At 32.3% G+C, this 19,284-nt stretch overlaps 1 protein-coding gene across 5 annotated transcripts in view; it reads left to right on the plus strand.

Annotated features, from left to right (window-relative positions):
• Positions 1-19,284, plus strand: part of JMJD1C (jumonji domain containing 1C) — a 302,235-nt gene that overhangs the window by 180,037 nt on the left and 102,914 nt on the right. The gene's annotated exons all lie outside the window — the stretch shown is intronic.

The following is a 19,284-nucleotide window of genomic DNA, read 5'->3' on the forward strand; positions in this document are numbered from 1 at the left end:
CGGGAAAAATAATAGTCTTGATGATCTGTGGAATGATATGAAATGTTCTAACATATGCATAATTGGAGTTTCAACAAGGAGAGGTAGTCAGCAAAAGTCCTAAATGAAATGATGTCGAAAAACTTTACATATTTGGAAGAACATTCTAAACAGGCAGATTCAAAAAGCTTAAAAAATCACAAGATAAACACACTAAGAAAAAAAAGTCCACAAGTCATGTAGCAAGGCACATCGTAATCAGATTCTGAAGATCAGTGATAAGGAGAAAATACTAAGAAGCAAGTGCATAAAGACACATTATATCCAGAGGAACATGACTGCAAACTTCTTGGCAGACAGTTTTCAAGCCAAAAGGCAATGAAATGCCATCTTTAATGTACTGAATGAAAACTCTCAACCTAGAATTCTTTATACAGAAAGCAAAACCTTCAAAGTAAAGATAAGTATAGGCTTATTCAAGGAAACAGAAGCTGAGTGGATTTGTTATTAGCAGATATGAACTACAAGAAATGTTAAGGGTCTTTTGGCACAAGAAAAATGATACCAGATGAGAACTTGAATCTATACAAAGGAATGAATCCTGTCACAAATGATTAATTTGTTCGAAAACAGGAGATTTTATTAACTTCTTTAGTTTTTTTTTTTCAGTTTTTTAATTTATTTAAAAGTTCATTGACAATTTAATGCAAAAATAATTTGCTTTTGGTTTACTAGTATGTAAATTTAAAGTGTTTTAGTAACATTAGGACAAAGGACAGGAGGAAGGAATGGTATACTGTTTTAAGAATCCTATGTTATAGATGAAGTGGTATATTATTTGAAGGTAGACTAAAATAAGTTAATGATGCTATATTGTAAACTCTAGAGGAACATTGAGAATAGTAAGGACATGTCATAACGAAGTCATTAGTGAAGATAAAAATGAATACTTGCCCCTAGAGAGTAAAAAAGAATAAATGGACACATACAAATCAAATAGTCAGATGGTAGACTTAAACCTAAAAAATTAATATTTACAATAAATATAAACTGTCCAAACCACCCCAATTAAAAGGTAAAAACTGTTAGATGGGAGCTAAAGTAAATGCCAACTGTATGCCATCTAGGAGCAAACCACATTGAATATAAAAACACTGAGCATGCTGTGGAATTTTTATTAATGACAGGGCTAAAAGGTGAGTGAGAAAAAAGATAGCTTCTACAAGCACTAATAAAAATGAAGGTGGAGTGAATATATTAATATCAGAAAAAGTACACTTTAGAACAAGCAATCAGTAGACTATAGACTCATTTTCTAGCTAGAAATTAAATTAGAGATCAATAATAGCTGGGAAAATCTGGAAATATATAGAAATTAAACACTTCTAAATCAGTGACTCAAAAAGCAAAGTCACAAGGAAATTTAGAAAGTGTTTTGAACTGAATGAAAAAACAAATTTTGTGAGATGCCACATGGATGTCAGTACTTAGTAGGAAACTTAAAACTTGAAATGCTTATATGTGAAAGGAAGAAAGGACCAAAATCAGTGACCTAAGAGGCTAGATGTTGAGAATCTTAAAAAAAAAAAAAAAAAATTAAATTTACAGTAAGAAAATAAAGATACAGGCAGAAATCAATGAATTAAAAAAACATAATAAAGATTTAGTGAAATCAAGCTGGTTCTTTGAAAAGATCAATGGAATTGATAAACTCAAGCCTGATTAAGAAGATAGAATATATACATTAATATAAAGAATGAAAGAAGGATTCAGTAGAGATCTACATCATTGAAGGATAAGGAGAATTAATGAACTTTATGCTAATAGATTACATTACTTTCTTGAAATAGGCAAATTCCTTGATGACACAAACTCTAAACTTTACTCAGGAAGAGTTTACTTGAGTTGATAGGGTTGCATATTGGTTCAGCCACTATGGCAAACACTGTGGAGATTCTTCAATAAATTAAAAATAGAACTATTTTATGACACAGCAAGGCACATCGTAATCAGATTATGTAATTCTACGTCTGGAAGAAACCCAAAACACTAATTTGAAAAGGTATATACATCCTATGTTCATTGCAGCATTCTTTACAATAGTCAAAAGACGACTGGATAAAGATGTAGTACATATATACATTAGACTATTACTCAGCCATATCAAAGAATGAAATCTTAGCATTTGCTACAACATGGATGGTCCTGGAGGGTATTACGCTAAGTGAAATAAGACAAGGAAAAGACAAATACCATATGATTTCACTTATATGTGGAATCCAAAGAGCAAAATAAATGAACAAAACAAATGGACTCATAGATACAGAGAATAAACTGATGGTTGCTAGATGGGAGGGGGGTTGAGAGACTGGGTGAAAAAGGCAAAGGCATTACGAAGTAGAAATTGGCAGTTAAAAAATAGTCACGGGGATGTAAAGTACAGCATAGAGAATATAGTCAGTAATATTGTAATAACGATGTATGGCGTCAGGTGGGTAGCAGACTTACTGGGGTGATCACTTTCTAAGTTATATAAGTATCACCATGCTGTACACAAGAAACTAATATAATACTGAATGTCAACTGTAATTGAAAATTTAAAAAAAAATCCAGATTTGGCCTGTGGACCAGTTTGCTGACCCAGAATATAGATGTAAAAATGTATCTCTGTGGCTAATCTAAATTATAGCAGAAATCACCTAAATGTCTATCCAAAGGGGATTATTTGAATAATTTATAATAAATCCACACTGTGGGAATCAGAGTGACTATTAAAAAGAGAGTTTACTTGAATTAACCTACATTTATTAAAGAAAATTTAATATTTAATGAGAGAATTTCCCACAAAGAAAACTATTGTCCCAGATAAATTATTTTCAATAAGTTGTCTCACTGATGAATTCTATCAGACATATTTTAGAAAGAAATAATACTAGGCCTACACAAAGCACTTTCAGAAAATAGAGTAGGAGAGAACACTTCCAACTTATTTTATGAGCGTCATATTTCCCAGACACTGAAACCAAAGACATTTTAAGAAAAGAAAATTACAGATAAATATAAGATATAAAGTCACTTTCATTATATCTCAGGACTAGTTAACTATAAAGCATAATTAAATGGGAGATTCCATTTTATAATATCAGATAATCAAAGACAAGTACTTTGGAATATAACAATAAATGTACAAGACCTTTATAGAAGAAATTATAAAACTTTCATACTATGTTTACAGGAACACTTAATGTCAGTTCGGCACCAAATTAACTTATAAATAAAATGCAGTTTTGGTCAAAAACCTAGTGGTGTTTTTCTTGCAAGTTGATAAAGTGACTAATTTTATTTGGAAAAATGAAGACTAAGAATAAGATACTTTATGGAAGAATACCAGATGTAGCTGTTCATTTTCCCTACCAAACATCAAGACTGCTATGAAGCTTGAGTAATTAAAACAGTATGGCATTTGACACAGGAATAGACAAGTTGACCAATGCAGTAGAATAGATATTCCCCAAACAGAACTAAGCATGTGGTAGAATTTTGATTTATGACAGAGATAAAACTTTAGATCAGTTGGGGAAGGGGAAACTTCATTATATTCAACTGGGGAAAAGATGATATCCTTGTAAAAGAAGATGAAATTGGATTGTTCCCAAATATATACATTAATTAGATGGGGAGCATAAGAATCTAATGGGTACACATTTCAGTTTCAAAAACAAATTTAAAACTTCAAATATAAAGGCAAAAATTTAGGCTATGAAGCAGGGAACATTTTTTAAAACAAGACTTAGAATTTCTTGTTTAATAAAAATAGATAACCTGTTATGTGGTTAATTTTTCATCATCTAAAAATGCCTGTAAATAATTGAGTCTATTTTATAACACAAATTAATAAGTAATGCATAAACAGACTAAGGAGGAGAAAGAAGCTGGAATCAGTGCATAGACAGGCATTTCATAAAAAGGGGACAACTAGATGGCTAATAATCACATTAAGAGGTATTCAGCATCATTAGTGATCCAGAAAGACCACATTAAGAGATAATATTTTACAAAATAATTATTGACAAATTTTGAAATGTAACAATATCAAGTGTTTGAGAAAGTGCAAATCCTTGGACTATTTTTTACTTTCTTGGTGAGAGTGTAAAATGATGGAACAATTTTATAAAATAGTTTGGCATTATCTTCTAAAATTAACTGTCCATATAGTTTTTGTTTTGTGAATGGGTTTTCATGTTATATTAAAAATGAAATAACAATAAATAAGTACATCCTTATAGTTACTTTATGAACTAGGTATGAGGCACATTACCAGTAATTTGATTTTTGTCTTTGGATATTGTCAAAGGCGCACCTTTCCACAAACAAACCCTACCCCTTTCCCCCTCCTTCATTCCTAAATAATTTTATTTTTTTTCTTTAATCTCTATAACTTTCTTTCTTTTTTAAATGTGTAGTATGTTCAGAGGCCTTAAATAACTTCTCTTTGTCATATACCATAAATTGCAAAACTGCTATTTAAACACTATGTCAGTTTAGCACTAGAAGTTTATTTGTACTCCTTGTGTCTTACCAAACCACCTTAAAAGAATGCTTATGCTAATAGGAAATGGGAGGGAGGTGGATTTAAAAAGCACTTATAAAACAGTCATCATGTTTATTATACAGTTGCCCCTGTGAACAACATGAATTTGAACTATGTGGCTCCACTTATACATAGATTTAAAAAAATAACTAGCTACATACTGTTGCAGAAAAATCAAAACAACAAGAAACCAAGCACCACTTGGAGAGTTAGAGAACTGAGGTTTGTTACTCCGGTGGTCCCAGAAGAGCTAGCCCTCTGAAGATCTGGGCCCCGAGCTCAGGGGTAACCTTACTTTTATAGGGCTTAACAAGCAAAGACAATACGTCTGTTATCTAAACAGAACAAGGAAAGGGAAGGGTGAGGTCTTCAGTTGATCTTGAGGTCACCCTGCCCTTCCACCTATGTGGCAAGCATGTCTACAGAAGCAGAACAAAGCTGATTACAAGGTTAGCTATTTGAGTGGAAAATTCCTCTTCAGTACTGTTTTTGACTTGTAGTTGGGAGTTCCTACATGAGGAGGGCTGACTTATCTTCGTTCATCTGTGCCATTTTATAAATAGAATTTCAGCATCTGTGGATTTTGGTATACACAGAGACCTAAAATTAACTCCTTTTGGATAGCAAGGGACAACTAAGTTTTGGGTGAGTCAGAAGTTTTACACAGAGTTTTTAGTCTTGTGCAGGTCTCCATCCTTAAACCATTGTTTAGGGGTCAGCTGTACTCATTTTAGGAGACAATATTCTTGGCTTCCTTTTCTGCAGTCTGAGTTTTTAGGTTTTCAATCCTATAAGTCATTCTGAAATGCCATGAGGTAGAAAAGGTGGTGTAAGAGAAGTAAATTACTGTCTGAGTTTTTTTCTTAAGGAAGTGATTAATTATTATAAGAATTAAGTATAAGGAGAATGGAAGAAAAGAGAAAATTTAGGAATTGATAATATTGTAAAATACTGTACAAGGCATGTAGAAAACTTTCCGCTAAATTTTGTACGTCACATTTCCATTTCTTACAACATTTAAAATATATATCATAACAGTTTTTTAAAAGTTTATTCTTTAAATATATTGTTTACTCTTTGTAAAAAGATATTTTATTTAGATTTCTTCATAGAGCTAATAATTTTTTTTAGCTCAGATTAGATTAATTCTATTCACATTTCTTAGGGTTTTGATATTCCCTGGTGTATAAATAGGTTTAATATTTAGATTATCTGGAGTCAATCAGTGTGAGATTGAGAATATTCCCTATTGTGATCAATTTTGTTTGCTTTTTGTTGTTGTTAAAGAATTAAACTTTACCTGACTTTTAACAGATATGGCTTAATAATTCAGGGTTTCTTAAAATCAGAATGAAAAATTTATGTAATAGTACCATTTAGTAAATAAGGTCAGTAACTAATGTAATCTTATGTTCATACCATACAGCTTTATCTTAATGGTTTGCCATAGTTGCTCCAAGTCTTTTATATTGGAAATAAAAGTGTTCCTCATGTACTTCTCCCTAATCCTAGGTGATCATTATCTAAATTTGTTGTTTCTTATTCTTGTATGTGCTTCTGTCTGTGGCTATATACATAGGCATTCATAAACAATATGTGATATTGTTTTGCATGTTTTAAGCTTGGCATACTGTATATACCATTCTGCAATTTGCTTTTTCAGTTTAACTTTGTTTTTGCGATTTAGTAGTTTTAGTTTATTTATTTTAACTTACATAGTATTCAGTTACATGATTCTGTCAAATGTATTTATCCATACGCCTATGAATAACTTTTAGATTGCTTCTTATTTTTTTCTATTGGAAACAATTTGTAGCAAACATTTTTGTACTTATTTCTGTGGTGTACAGTGAGAATTTTCGAGGATATATTTCTAGAAGTGGAATTGTTTAGTTTAGGATATATTTACTTTATTAGACATTGCCAAAATGCTCTCCAGGGGCATTGTTTTCATGTATTTCCCATCAGCTCTTTTTGAGAGTTTCTCTTTTTACACATCAACATTTAGTATGTCAGTCTTTATAATTGCTGCTAATCTCATAAAATAGTATCTTGTTTTCATTTGTGCTTATTTGATAATCAGTAAAATTGAGCTTTTTTTTCATAAATTTGATGACCCTTTAGGCCTCCTCTTTTTTCAGTCACTTGTTTAATATTTTTTATCCATTGTTCGGTAGAAGGATGTCTCTTTCAAAAGATTGATTTATAGGATTTTTTTCACATTCTAGATACTGATCCTTTATTGGTTGTATATTATATATATCATCTCCCAGTAGCTCATCTTTTACATGTGTTAGTAAATTTTAGTGAGTAAAAGTTTCAGATTTTAGAGTAGTCCATTTATCAAGTAAATTTCATGTATTTTGTGAGGGTAAAGATCATAATTTTCCCAAGTGGTATATTAATTTTCTAAGCTACATTTATTAAATAATCCATAATCCATCCCTTTCCCACAGATATGTAATGCAACCTTTTTTAAATGACATATTTTCTTAACAAATAACTCTTTCTGATCTCTGTCATCTGTTCCAATTGTCTTTCTTTAACCAGTAGAACACTATCTTAAATATTGTAGGTTTATTATAAGTCTTGTTACCTGATGAGGCAGGTGCCTCTGTTTTGTTGTCTTAAGTTCCATCATGGCTATTCTTTGCAGTTTTCAAGCTTAGCTTGATACGTAGAAGAAAGAATTTCTTTGAGATTTTCGATTGGAATTATATTGATCATATATATTAATTCAGAGAAATTGTCTGTTTTGCCTTTCCAAAATGAATGGTGTATGTCTATTTATTTAGGCGCTTATGCTTTAAGAGTTTACAGTATTTTTCCAGAAAACGTCTTGCAACTCTTTTGTTGACTAATTCCTGTAATCTTATAGTATAGTACTATGTTATTTGCTATTATGAATAAAATTTTTTTTGCTATATTTTATTATAGATACTCAGGTATAGAGATATGGTTTTGTAGTGATCGTTTTGTTCAGTAGACTTTCTGAACAGTGTTCTAATGGTTTAACTATAAATTATGTTGGACTTTTTGCCCGATGACCATTTTGCTGCTTCTTTCCCAAAGCTTATACTTTTTTCCAAAATTTCCTTTTGTCTCCTGTGTTGACTAAAACATATAGGTCAATGTTGGATACAGATGATTATAGCAGGCATGTTTATGCCTGCATCGTTGTATCATTCTTGATGGTAAAGAGAATACTAACCTCGATGAGAAAATGGTTTGCAGTAACTTTCAAAATTAGAAATAGATAATTATTATGAGTCACCACTGCCTTCTCAACCTTGTTCATGTCATGGCAAATATAGAAAAATGTAACATTCGTATAGCACATCGAAGTAAACTAAGGTGGCAGCTTGTAATTGGGTTTCCCATTGCCTTAGGCACTGCCCACCTGCCTCAAAAGCTAAAAAAATCAAAATCAGGGACACTACAACCCTGTTAACTATTGTGGAGGCATTATAGTTGGAAACCTCAGCTCTTTTTTAATCATTAAAAGTGATATTAGGTCTAAAATTTACATCGATATCATTTATTAATAAGGTTAAGAAATTTTTTGTCGTTATATCGACTTTTTTCTAGTTCATAAATGATTATTCAATTTCATTAAATGCTTTTCTGTATGTAATGAGATAACCATATATTTTTCTCCTTTAACATATTAATGTAGTGAGTTACTTTCCTAGAACAATCTTTGCATTTTGGGGAGAAGCCTACCTTGAGCATCTCTGGGTGAACTTAACAGAAAAGTTTTTTATTTCTATGGTTCATATAGTTGCTAGTTCAGAAAACATAAACCTCTTTTTTAAATTGTGAAATGCACTATAAAAAATAAAAACATGTATAAAACATATTTACAAAATACTTTATTTTACATGAATTTACATAATAAAATGTAAAAAGCTACTTTTTAGCTGCCACTCAGGTTGAAAAGTACATCATTACCAATGTTTCTCAGTGTTTCCCACCCCAGTTGCATTTCTTCGTCTATCCCCATCCCAAAACAGGTAACTGTTTTGAATTTTGTGTTATCAATCTCTTGCTTTTCTTTATAACTTTATGACCCAAGTATTTATCCATAAACAGTTAGTGTTTAGTTTTCAAAAACTGAGTCACAAAGGCAGACTTAACTCTGTGTGGTGAAGTGTATATTGCCATCATTGGATGAAAGCTTCCAGAAGTAGATATAAGCAGAACAGTTTCTAGGTCATTGTGTGGCTTCCCAGTCCCTTTTGGAGGGGGAGGGGTCATGACTTACTCATAAAGGGAATAATGATGAGTGATGGTGTGAGTCCTGTTTACTGCCACTGAAGTATCTGATAGGCCTTTATTGTAGACTAGAATAGTAGATGCCCCACCAGAGTATAGTCAGAGGGAAAAGGACTACTCTCTGCCTGATAATTCTAATTCTGATTTACCCCTAATTATTTCTCAGGAGTAAGTCAAAGCAGAATGATTGACATATATGCAGCACAGCAGAGACATGAGCTCCATAACCACATGACCAAGACTAGCCAAGTACATATTAGACTTATACCCAGGAATTCTGCCCTCAAGCTAAAGAAGTTACAGAGGCAGAGATCTTATTGACAATAGACCTCAACATACCTGTTTCTTATATCACAGTGTTCCAGTGTAGATTGATTACCCTCTAGGTCTGTTGCACAGTTGTAATCCTGGACTCTTACTGTATTCATTGAGGTTGCCTTATTCCCTGTTAATGTGTCAGCACATTCGTTTTCTACATCCATGTTTTCTAAGTTTACTCTGCCGTTTGGTGGAGCACATTCTGAATTAGCTTCTTGAGATAAGGTACTTGAGAGAGAAATTTTTTGGTCTTCCTGGATGATAGTTTGTCTGGTGTCTAACTCTAGCTTAGAAATAAATTTTCTTCACTATTTTCAAGATGTATCATTATGTTTAAAAGCTTCCAAGCCAACAGCCTGATGTTCTGTTTCCTGATCCTTTTATGTCTCTTTTTACTTTTCTTCCTGGAAGCTTGTAGAATCTTCTTTTTATCTCCAAATGTTCTGAAATTTTGCTGTGATGTTTCTTTGTATGGGTCTATTTTCATCCATTGATAAACATAGGCCCTTTTAATCTGGCAGTTTACTTCCTCAGCCCTGGGAGATTTTTTTCAGTCTTATTTGTTTGTTTGCGCCCCCCATCCCCCACCATTATTATAGCTTTCTCTCCATTTTTTTCTATTTTGTCTTAAAAATGGATGTTGATTCTTCATTTTTCTTCTGGTTCTCTAATTTTTTCCTCCTGTTTTCTGTTTCTCTGTGTTTTTGTTCTATTTACAATTTCTAATTTTCTAAAAAGTATTCCTCAACTTTTCTTTTAAGATTCCTACCAATTTTTTTTTTTTTTAAATAGCATCTGTTTTTGTTTCATGGGTGAAATGTCCTATTTCGAGTATATAAGTTTTGGTTTTGTTAAGGTTTCAGTCTCTCTTAATAGTTTATTTTCTACTTGTTATTCTTTTCCTTTTGTCTATTTGTTCATAGACTCTTACTTTTTAAGTTAGAAGCTTTCTACAGATACCAAATAATCCCAGGCTGGTTGCTTCTGATTGAGAAGGAAACTGAAATGCTGATTGGAAGTTCCAAGTTCATGGATAGGGTTTGTCTATTTTGAACTTTATTGTATGGTGATCTGGGAAGACTGTGGGTGAAACTCCAGTACTAGAATCTGTCTGATTTGTTACTTTCTCTGGGTAAGGATCAGCCTCCTGTCTGTATGGTAAGGATCTGTTTATAATGATTCTGGGTACCAAGTGGGGGTGGGGGAGTAAAGAAGGCTAAATTCTCTGCCTTTAGATATTAGTATGTATATAGTCACTTAATTTTCCTGGTTTGCTTTGGATATGATGATGAGACCCAGAAGTTTTAAACTTACTTATGATGAGACCCTCTGTTTTAAACTTTCCAGAGAATATACTTCTAAGATGGCTTATCTCTTCATCTTCAGTACATGGAGTCATGCAAGGGATTGAGGGATCTGATTTTTTCTTAAACGGCTGTCACTGACATCTTTCTTCCTTTTAGCCCTCTATTCCCTTTACCCTCAGTTCTCAATGTTACCTGATACTGCCAGTTCTTAAGCCTTTTAAAGATTCTGTGGTGTTAAAATGGGTTGGTTCTCAGTTTCTTTTTATCTCAGCCTGGAATTAGTTTTCTCTGATCTAAGTCATTTACCACCAATCCATTTCCTTTCTAACTTTCAAAATGCAAATGATTTTTCTATTTCTTCTCCTTTTTTTCCTATCCTTCTAAAATATTTTTCTTTCTAAAGAATTTTCCTGACATAGTGTTTGGTAGGGTTTCAGGAGGGATTGAAATTAAATGCGTGTACATAATTCGCCATCTTAACCCGGAAACCTAAACCTACTTTTTAATTGTCCTACTTATTTTTAATATGTATATGATATTTATGATGAAGCATTGAAATATCCTAAAATGGGTAATATCTAGGTATTCCATATATGTTTTTTAAAATAAGTCATTGATTGAAGAAGATTAACTATTTTTATGAATGTCAACATTCATACTTCCCTTTTGGAATAGGAACTAGATAAAAAGAAAGAACATATTAGGAAAATTCAATTGAATCTGCCAAATTAATTTCTGTGAATGCCAACCACTATACTTTTTAAAAATTATTAGTATACCACATATACTTTTTAAAAATTATTAGTATATCACATGTACTTTTTTAAAATAATGAAATGAAGAAATTTTATATTTAATACCTTTTCAGAATAAGTACTAAGGAGTAATGCCGGAAAAATGTATTTTAATTAAATTACTTACGTGCTGTAAAGTTTGATTCCAAGCATAGCAGTATGCCTTTGAGAAAGACATTCTAATAAAGTAAGTGCAGTTAATTCAGGGATGCCTAAACCAAGAGAAGTGAAGAGAACAATGATTGACCAGACTGTGTAATGACCCTAATAAACATGTTAGAAAATACTTTTATTTCATTTGGTAGTAAAATCACTCACAAAATTTATCTATTGTAGTGCTTACTTGAATATTCAGAAAACAGAAAAATGTCTTTCTGTTAACTCAGTAATGCATATGGTTGTTGATTTTTAAAATTTGTATACTTCCTCTGTAGGCTTGCTGGTAAGGATTCTTAAAGTCATTGCACTTGAATATATATTTTCAAAGTATTTTGGATGCTTTTAAGATTTAAAAAAACCACAATAGGTATTTTTAAAAAGACTACTCTAGTCTCATCTCACACATAGCTAGTCCCTACATAGTTTGGGGATCTAAACTGCACAAAAAGATGCAAAAAATTATCTGAATGTCAGCGTGAAACTTAATTATTAGTATATCACGTGTACTTTTTAAAATTATTTACTACTATTTACTGTTAAGAGACACCTAACAGTTTTTATATACCATCGTATTTATCTCTTGAATTAAACTTATAACACATGCAATATCTATTACCTGAAGATGTGTCGTTCTGCTTACCAAAGCTCAAGTACTAAGATAGCCTCAGTCAACTTGAAGAAAAATGAGAGGGAAGAGGAAGCAAACTTGTCTGACCAAGACCTTTTCTCTTCCTGCCACATAACATTCTACCCAAAAGCCTTGCTTCAGTGGCGGCTAGAATTATTTAGTGTGGATTTTACTCAGGATATAGGGACTCATTCTGAGATTTTGCTCAGAAGACAAAATTCTGTGGTGATAGCACATATATTGATCGCTTTTTTCCCTATATGGATTCCCTGCAGTTTCACTAGAACTTCTTTTGTAAAAATGGTAAATGATGAAACACCTGCTGTATTACTTTGCTAGGGCTGATATAACAGAGTATCAAAGAAGGGCTAGGCAAAAAAGGGAAGGGGCAGTTTAACATAACAAGTTAAACCACAATTAAAGTTAGGATTCAAACATGGTAAGAAATCTCTATCCAAATTCTCAAATAACAGCATTTCTTATATTCCAATTAACAAATTAACATTAGCTGCTTAGTAAACCCAACTAAAGAATGACTAGAGTAACCTAGTCATTCTTTAGACAAATTTATTTATCTCAGTTCTGGAGAGAAGTCCAAGATAAAGAGATCAGCAGAATTGCCTCCTTCTGAGGGAAGAATCTGTTCCAAGCCTCTCTCCTTGAATTATAGACGGTTGTCTTCTTCATTTTTCTTCATATCACCTTCCTTCTGTGCCTATGTCCAGATTTCCTCTTCTTATAAGAACACCAGTCATATTGGATTGTGTCCCACCTTAGTGACCTCATTTACACTTACTTGTAAATTACCTCTGTGAAAACCCTGTCTCCAAATACGGTCACATTTGGAAGTCCAAGGAATTAGGGCAGGGATACAATTCAGCCCTTAACACGTGCTGTTAGAATAATTTATCTTTAAAGTGGAGGATGTGTCTGCCTGAGAAATGAAGTAATGTATTAAAATATAATTATAACCAATAAGAACTTAGTTTCCCTATTATCAGAAAAAATGATTTTGAAAGAGAAGCAGTAATAAAATCTTAGCATTAGTCCTGTGAAGAGCTAAAACTCCCTATTAAATGGACCTTTGAGAAGCAGCTCTATAATCACTTTTTTGTTATCAGAACCCTAGCCAAGACCTAGATTTAAAAATATCTATTAACCTTGCTCAGTACCGTCCCAGTGCTAAACACTTTACAAATGTTTAAATAGATGTTGTTTTATATTTTTCTTTACCCAGATACCTTTGTTTATGGGTTACTCCAGTCATTCTTTAGTTGGGTTTACTAAGCAGCTAATGTTAATTTGTTAATTGGAATATAAGAAATGCTGTTATTTGAGAATTTGGATAGAGATTTCTTACCATGTTTGAATCCTAACTTTAATTGTGGTTTAACTTATGTTAAACTGCCCCTACCCTGTTTTGCCTATTTAATTGAATAGCTTGGGCAGTATACAAGATGTCTTAAAAGACATCTATGTGAAAATAAAAAAGTACTTTCCTTCTTTAGTGTGTGTATGCGTTTGAGTGTGTGTATGTGTATGTTTTAAAGTGGAGTGCACTTTCAAATTCTCAAATAGCCTTTCCAGTAGACTTTTCATACAGATTAAAAGTGAGTATAAAGCAAATGCAATAACTATTCGTTATCAGTGAGTTTTTCTACCTTAACTCAGTGCTCAGTGTTTTTACTATACAGGCAGGCTGTTAGTATTTTTGTTATGGCAGATGTTACCAACAATAAAAGTTGATTTTGCATTGTATGCAAAAGAATCTCATTTAGAATCATTTCTGCCAACCTAAAAAATAAGTTTATTTGTTAATATGAATGCTCAAATAAAGCATGATATACTTTTATTTATACTTGAGTACTTTTCCATTTTGAAGTTTAACCAGCACCAGCTGATTTATTTAATCTTTCTTTCTCTTTCTGTCTTTCTCTCTCTCTTTCTCTTTCTTTATCTTTCCCTTCCCTTCCATTCCCTTCCCTTCCCTTCCCTTCCCTTCCCTTCCCTTCCCTTTACTTTTCCTTTTCATTTTCCTTTTCCTTTTCATTTTCCTTTTCCTTTTTTTTAAATTATCATTTCCCCAGATATTCCCTTCCCTTCCCTTCCCTTCCCTTCCCTTCCCTTCCCTTTTCCTTTTCCTTTTCCTTTTCCTTTTCCTTTTCCTTTTCCTTTTTTTTAAATTCTCATTCCCTCAGATATAGCCAGCACTCTGGTCATGGCTATGTCTGAAAAGTAGAGACAGCCTTATGCCAAACTTCTGTTACTCCTTTTGATATCCAATATGAGTTATTTTGATTGTATTCCTGATAATGGCAAAGGCTAACTATCATTCACACTTAAGATGTTTTCCAAAAGTTTGAAATTTTCATCAATTTGGCTTTTTTGTCCCTTTTGGAATTATCATAATGGTTAAGAGATTTTATTTATTTTATTTTATTTAGTACCGTCTATATGAAAGATAATTTTGATAGAAAGATGCTGTCAGGAATACAAAGATGAGTAAGGCAAGGTCGTTACTCAGATAAGTACATTAATTACTGTAATTCAAGGTAGAGTAAGATTAGTGCCAAAAGAGTATATCATTTCTGTCATCAGTATATATGAAAGACAGTGACTTTTCAGGAATATCTCCACTGTTCCCACTGAAACTATTCTGTTGTTATCAGAAAAATTGTAAGAAATTAGAATACTTTATAATACAATCAAACAATAAAGAGAATCTTGCTAATTTTTGGCTCAACTGCTTTTTAATAGTTTGTTATTAACCTTAGATGTTTGAAATGTCTTAAGTACTCACAAAAACAACATAACAGTACTGACCAATAACATAATATGAAGCAAATATTGAAACTCTAGTTAAGAATGTGTTTGGCATTGGGATTGATTAAAACTATGAACAAAATATAGTCAGAGAGTCTTTCATGGAAGAAAACTTAATTATACCTTGGTATAGGTAAGAAGTATGGGTTTTACTAAAAATTTTTTGGAGAGTGTATCTCAAGCTGTATAGAAAACCTAGTGTTCTAAATAAAGGTCTCTTGTTCAGTAAGTTAGTAGAATGCCTCTCTTCTCTGGATGAGTCACAGTAAATTCAGGTTAATAGATGAGGAATCTTAGGCCCAAAGATTTTAAAATCATTAGGTCAAGAGTCGGTCAGTCAGTGATTGAAGAAATTATATTAAAACATGCTTTATGAGTGTTACAATATAATTTCCCCTCCCTTTTGGCTTCCTTTGAGTTTTAATAAAGTTTTTATATATGTTTGTAAACTCTAGGCAAAAGATGGATCTTTACCACTCTTGGTTTCTAATGGGTAATTATTATTTGAATGTGACTTAAATCTACATTTTAAAAGGCCATAATTGTGTCAAATAAGACTGACCTGACAAATGGCCTTATTACTAAATCTCACTAGAGATTTCATTAACTTTTGTTTGGATCTAGGACTGATCATCACATTGCACAATCACAATTTGATAAACACTTAAGATAATGAATTAAAGTTTTGATTTTCATGTGTTGTAAAGATTGCTTTTCACTTTTTCTCTAGTTTTGTGGTCTGTGAAGACAAACATGCATCTTGGGGGCTTTAAAGAGAAAACTGTGATGGGAAACCATTTTTCAAAAACCAGGTTAACAAAGATCACAAGTTTTAACATCTTTTTGAAAAGAGTGTGGTGAAACTGACATTCATTACAAGTATATAAGATATAAACTTTATGGCGAATAGTTCTAATTATATACTCAGACACTTTTCCTTCTAGAAATGTATCCTGCATTTTACATACATTCGTGAGAGATGAGTTAAGTATAGGGCTTCTTGTCATTGATAGCAGAAGATCCGAAATAGCCTAAATATCTATTAAATAAATTATAATATACCCATCCAATGAAATAGAATGCAGCCATCCATTAAAAAGAATGAAGTAGCTCTGTATATAGTGATAGGGAATGGATTGGTTTTCAAAATATAGTAAATTTTTGTAAAAGTGCAGAACAAAGTATGTAGAATTTTTAAAATTTTTGTTTTGTACATGATATGTATATTGTGTGTACATATATGCTTGCTTGAATGTGTATACAGTATCTCAGGAAGAAAATATAAGAATTTGTTAAAATTATTGCCTCTGGGCCAAGGAAATTGGACACAGTTACTAGAGTAAAAGGGTAGCTGGTGTTTCCCTGCATATATTTTCATTTTGTACCTTGTGTTTCTGAGAGACAGTGATTTGCAAGCATTTTTCTTTATTGTTCTTCCTGTAGTATATGCTTTAGTAGTTATGGAGGAAATATGCTGAGTTCTTTAAATTGAATACACAATGTTGGTTAGATGGTTCTTTCTTAATAATTTTTTTCATGAGTCTCAACTTTCACACTGAAAGCAGTACACTGTTTAGATCTGCCTTTCAGATTCAGAAAAGAAAATAATGTAGTTAGCAAAAATTAAGTTTTCTGACCAGTCAGAATTACCATGTTATCTGAGATATTCGGTTGGATGTTGTATTCACTTAAGTTGGATGTTGTATTCGCTTATAACTGCCTAGTGGAGTAGGCATTTAAGTAATACATTTGTTTAAGGTGCCATACCTCTCTGTTCCTTTAGAAAATAGATTATCTGCAATTCCAATTATACCTACCCATTAACTCAAACATTATTTGTTTAAAATAACTTAAGTAAAGGGTTATCATCATTATAAGTAATATAATTCAAAGACTTATCATCCACAGAAAACTAAAAATTCTAGAGGACCATGTACCTTGAGAGGCCTTCTCTTTGTTTCTTGTACAAATGATTTGGCTGACCATCTTAAAATTTGAACACACAGATAAGGGCATTCATGTAGAGCTTCTTGGAATTCATTAGGAATTGACAATATTTGGTTATCTGCAGATCATTTTTTTATATTTTTCTGAAGTGAAGATTGTAAATTAATATTTTATACAAAAACTATGGGCAGCAGTAACAGTGTAGATATTTATTTATAGGGCATTTGAAATAGAGACGAGCTCTGTTCTGTTGTGATGTATCCATTTTAAAATGAACTTGCCAATATACTATAGGAAATTCATTTTTAGTGTTAAAGGATTTAGTAATTCAAATATCATCTTTATTTCTAAATATTTTCATATTGCATAGTTTCTAGAATGGTTCCTGATATTATATAGACTGTATAATGTTTATTAAAATGTAAATTATTGATTAACGGTTTTTAAAGATTAGAATAAGTATGACATTTTGTCCTTAAATGATGTGGAGAGAACACTTCAGATATATATTTGAAAACATGTTTTGGGTTATAATGTGTTTCCCCCAAAAGATATTTTGAAGCCCTAACCCCTGGTACCTGTGATGTGACGTAGTTGGAAATAGGGTAATTGCAAATATAATCAAGTTAGGATGAGGTTATTAGGATGGTCCCTAATTCAAAATGGCTAGTGTTCTTGTAAGGAGAGAGAAAATGGACACAAGTACAAAGAGATGACAGATGCAGAGATTGGAGTGATGTTGCTATAAGCCAAGGAATGCAAAGATTGCCTACAAACCACTAGAAGGACTCCCTTACAGGTGTTAGAGGCGGTATAACCTTGCAGATACCTTCATTTCAAGACTTCTTCGTTCCAAGACTATGAGACAGTAAATTTTTATTGTTTTAAGCCACTCATAGTACTTCATTACAGCAGCTCTAAGAAATGTATAAAACATAAGTTTTAAATACTTTGTTTTTATAATTTATATGTTCAAATCTAATGTCTCATTTTTAACTTTTTCTTGTCCCTTGTTTTCTCACCTTTTCTTATTTCCTTATGTCTTTTGCCTTTTTCTCCCTACAATTTCATTCTCTTCTCTACCTGAGGTTGCAGTTGAAGTCCTATCATCCAGACTTATCTATCAGGGCTTTAAACCGAACCCTTTATTCTTTAGACTATCAAGTCTGTAATACATGGGCATTATGAAACACTGAATTATTCCCCAAAGATACAGCAGAGCCTGCCTTTATGGCCCCTAATGGTCCTTGGGAGAAAGGAAGACTCCTGTAGTTTTATAGCAGTATAATGGACTTCAAAAGTCATCTTGTCCAACCTTTTCATTTTGTCAGTAAGAGTTAACTGTCTTATTTCTTCCTTTTAGGATGTTCTCATTGTCCAAAATGATCTGGCTGAGTTCTCTTGTTAATCTGATCTTTCCACTTGGCTTTTGAAAATCAAAATGTGAAGGAAGAAACAGGTGTCTTCAAAAATTATGAACCTTAAAGTTGACATTATTTATTATGGTATATGAAAGTGTATTTTATTCAACATAGTGTATACAGTTTGTTTTTTTTTTTCAAAATTACTAATATGGCTTTAACTTTTTTGAGGGGATAACTTTGTGCCATATTCAGAGCTGAACTACTAGCTCTAACCAACCAAACTTTTTCCCCACTGAATTCAGCAATGACTTAAACTCAGTGATAGTTAAATTTTTGTATCAGAGGCAGATTCATAGATGAGAAAGTTAGATAAGCTTCCTTTAGGCATGAATTATAATGCTTTTGGCCTTGGTTTCAGTGTTATTGAATCAACTATATATTACATAAGATGTCTTTAAGCAGAAACACACATAAAAGAAGGTTGTATGTTGATGGGTTTAAGAAAATGTGACCAGAGGCTTGCAGGAACCTACTCCTGTATTTCCACTAGGAGCAGTGGCTCAGTATTTAGTAAATCAGTGTTTGTAGTGACTTTATAAAACATAGCTATTCCGAATAACAGCAATCAGCTCTACTTACTAATTGTACTTATTGACTATAACATTAAGAAATTTGTCCTCTTTCACTTTGGAACTAAATTTTAAGGGTTTTCTTGCATGTGAAAGAGCTTGCTCATGAAAATTAACTTTGAATTAAGTTCACATTTTATGAAGGCTACCTCTTTCTTGACAGACTAATTGGTAAGCCTATATAGAATCAAGGCAAGAAAGGAATCAATGAAGAGAGAACTCATGAGCTTGAAGGACTTAATTTCTTATTCAAGTTTTCAGTTAATAATACAACTGCTCTCAGAATTCTTCTAAATAGTACACTAATTTTAGAAGATTTCTTACTATTTCAGGAAGAATCCCTAACTTCAAATTCCCCCTTTTAACTTGGTGACCTCAAGATGATTTTTGGTACTACCTTACCTCATTTAGTAGCCTCATTTAAAACTACATGCTGACTGTCACAATTTAGTTGTACATTTCAGTAGTGC

This window comes from Pteropus alecto, unplaced genomic scaffold (genome assembly GCF_000325575.1).
Source record: "Pteropus alecto unplaced genomic scaffold, ASM32557v1 scaffold155, whole genome shotgun sequence".
NCBI lineage: Eukaryota > Metazoa > Chordata > Mammalia > Chiroptera > Pteropodidae > Pteropus > Pteropus alecto.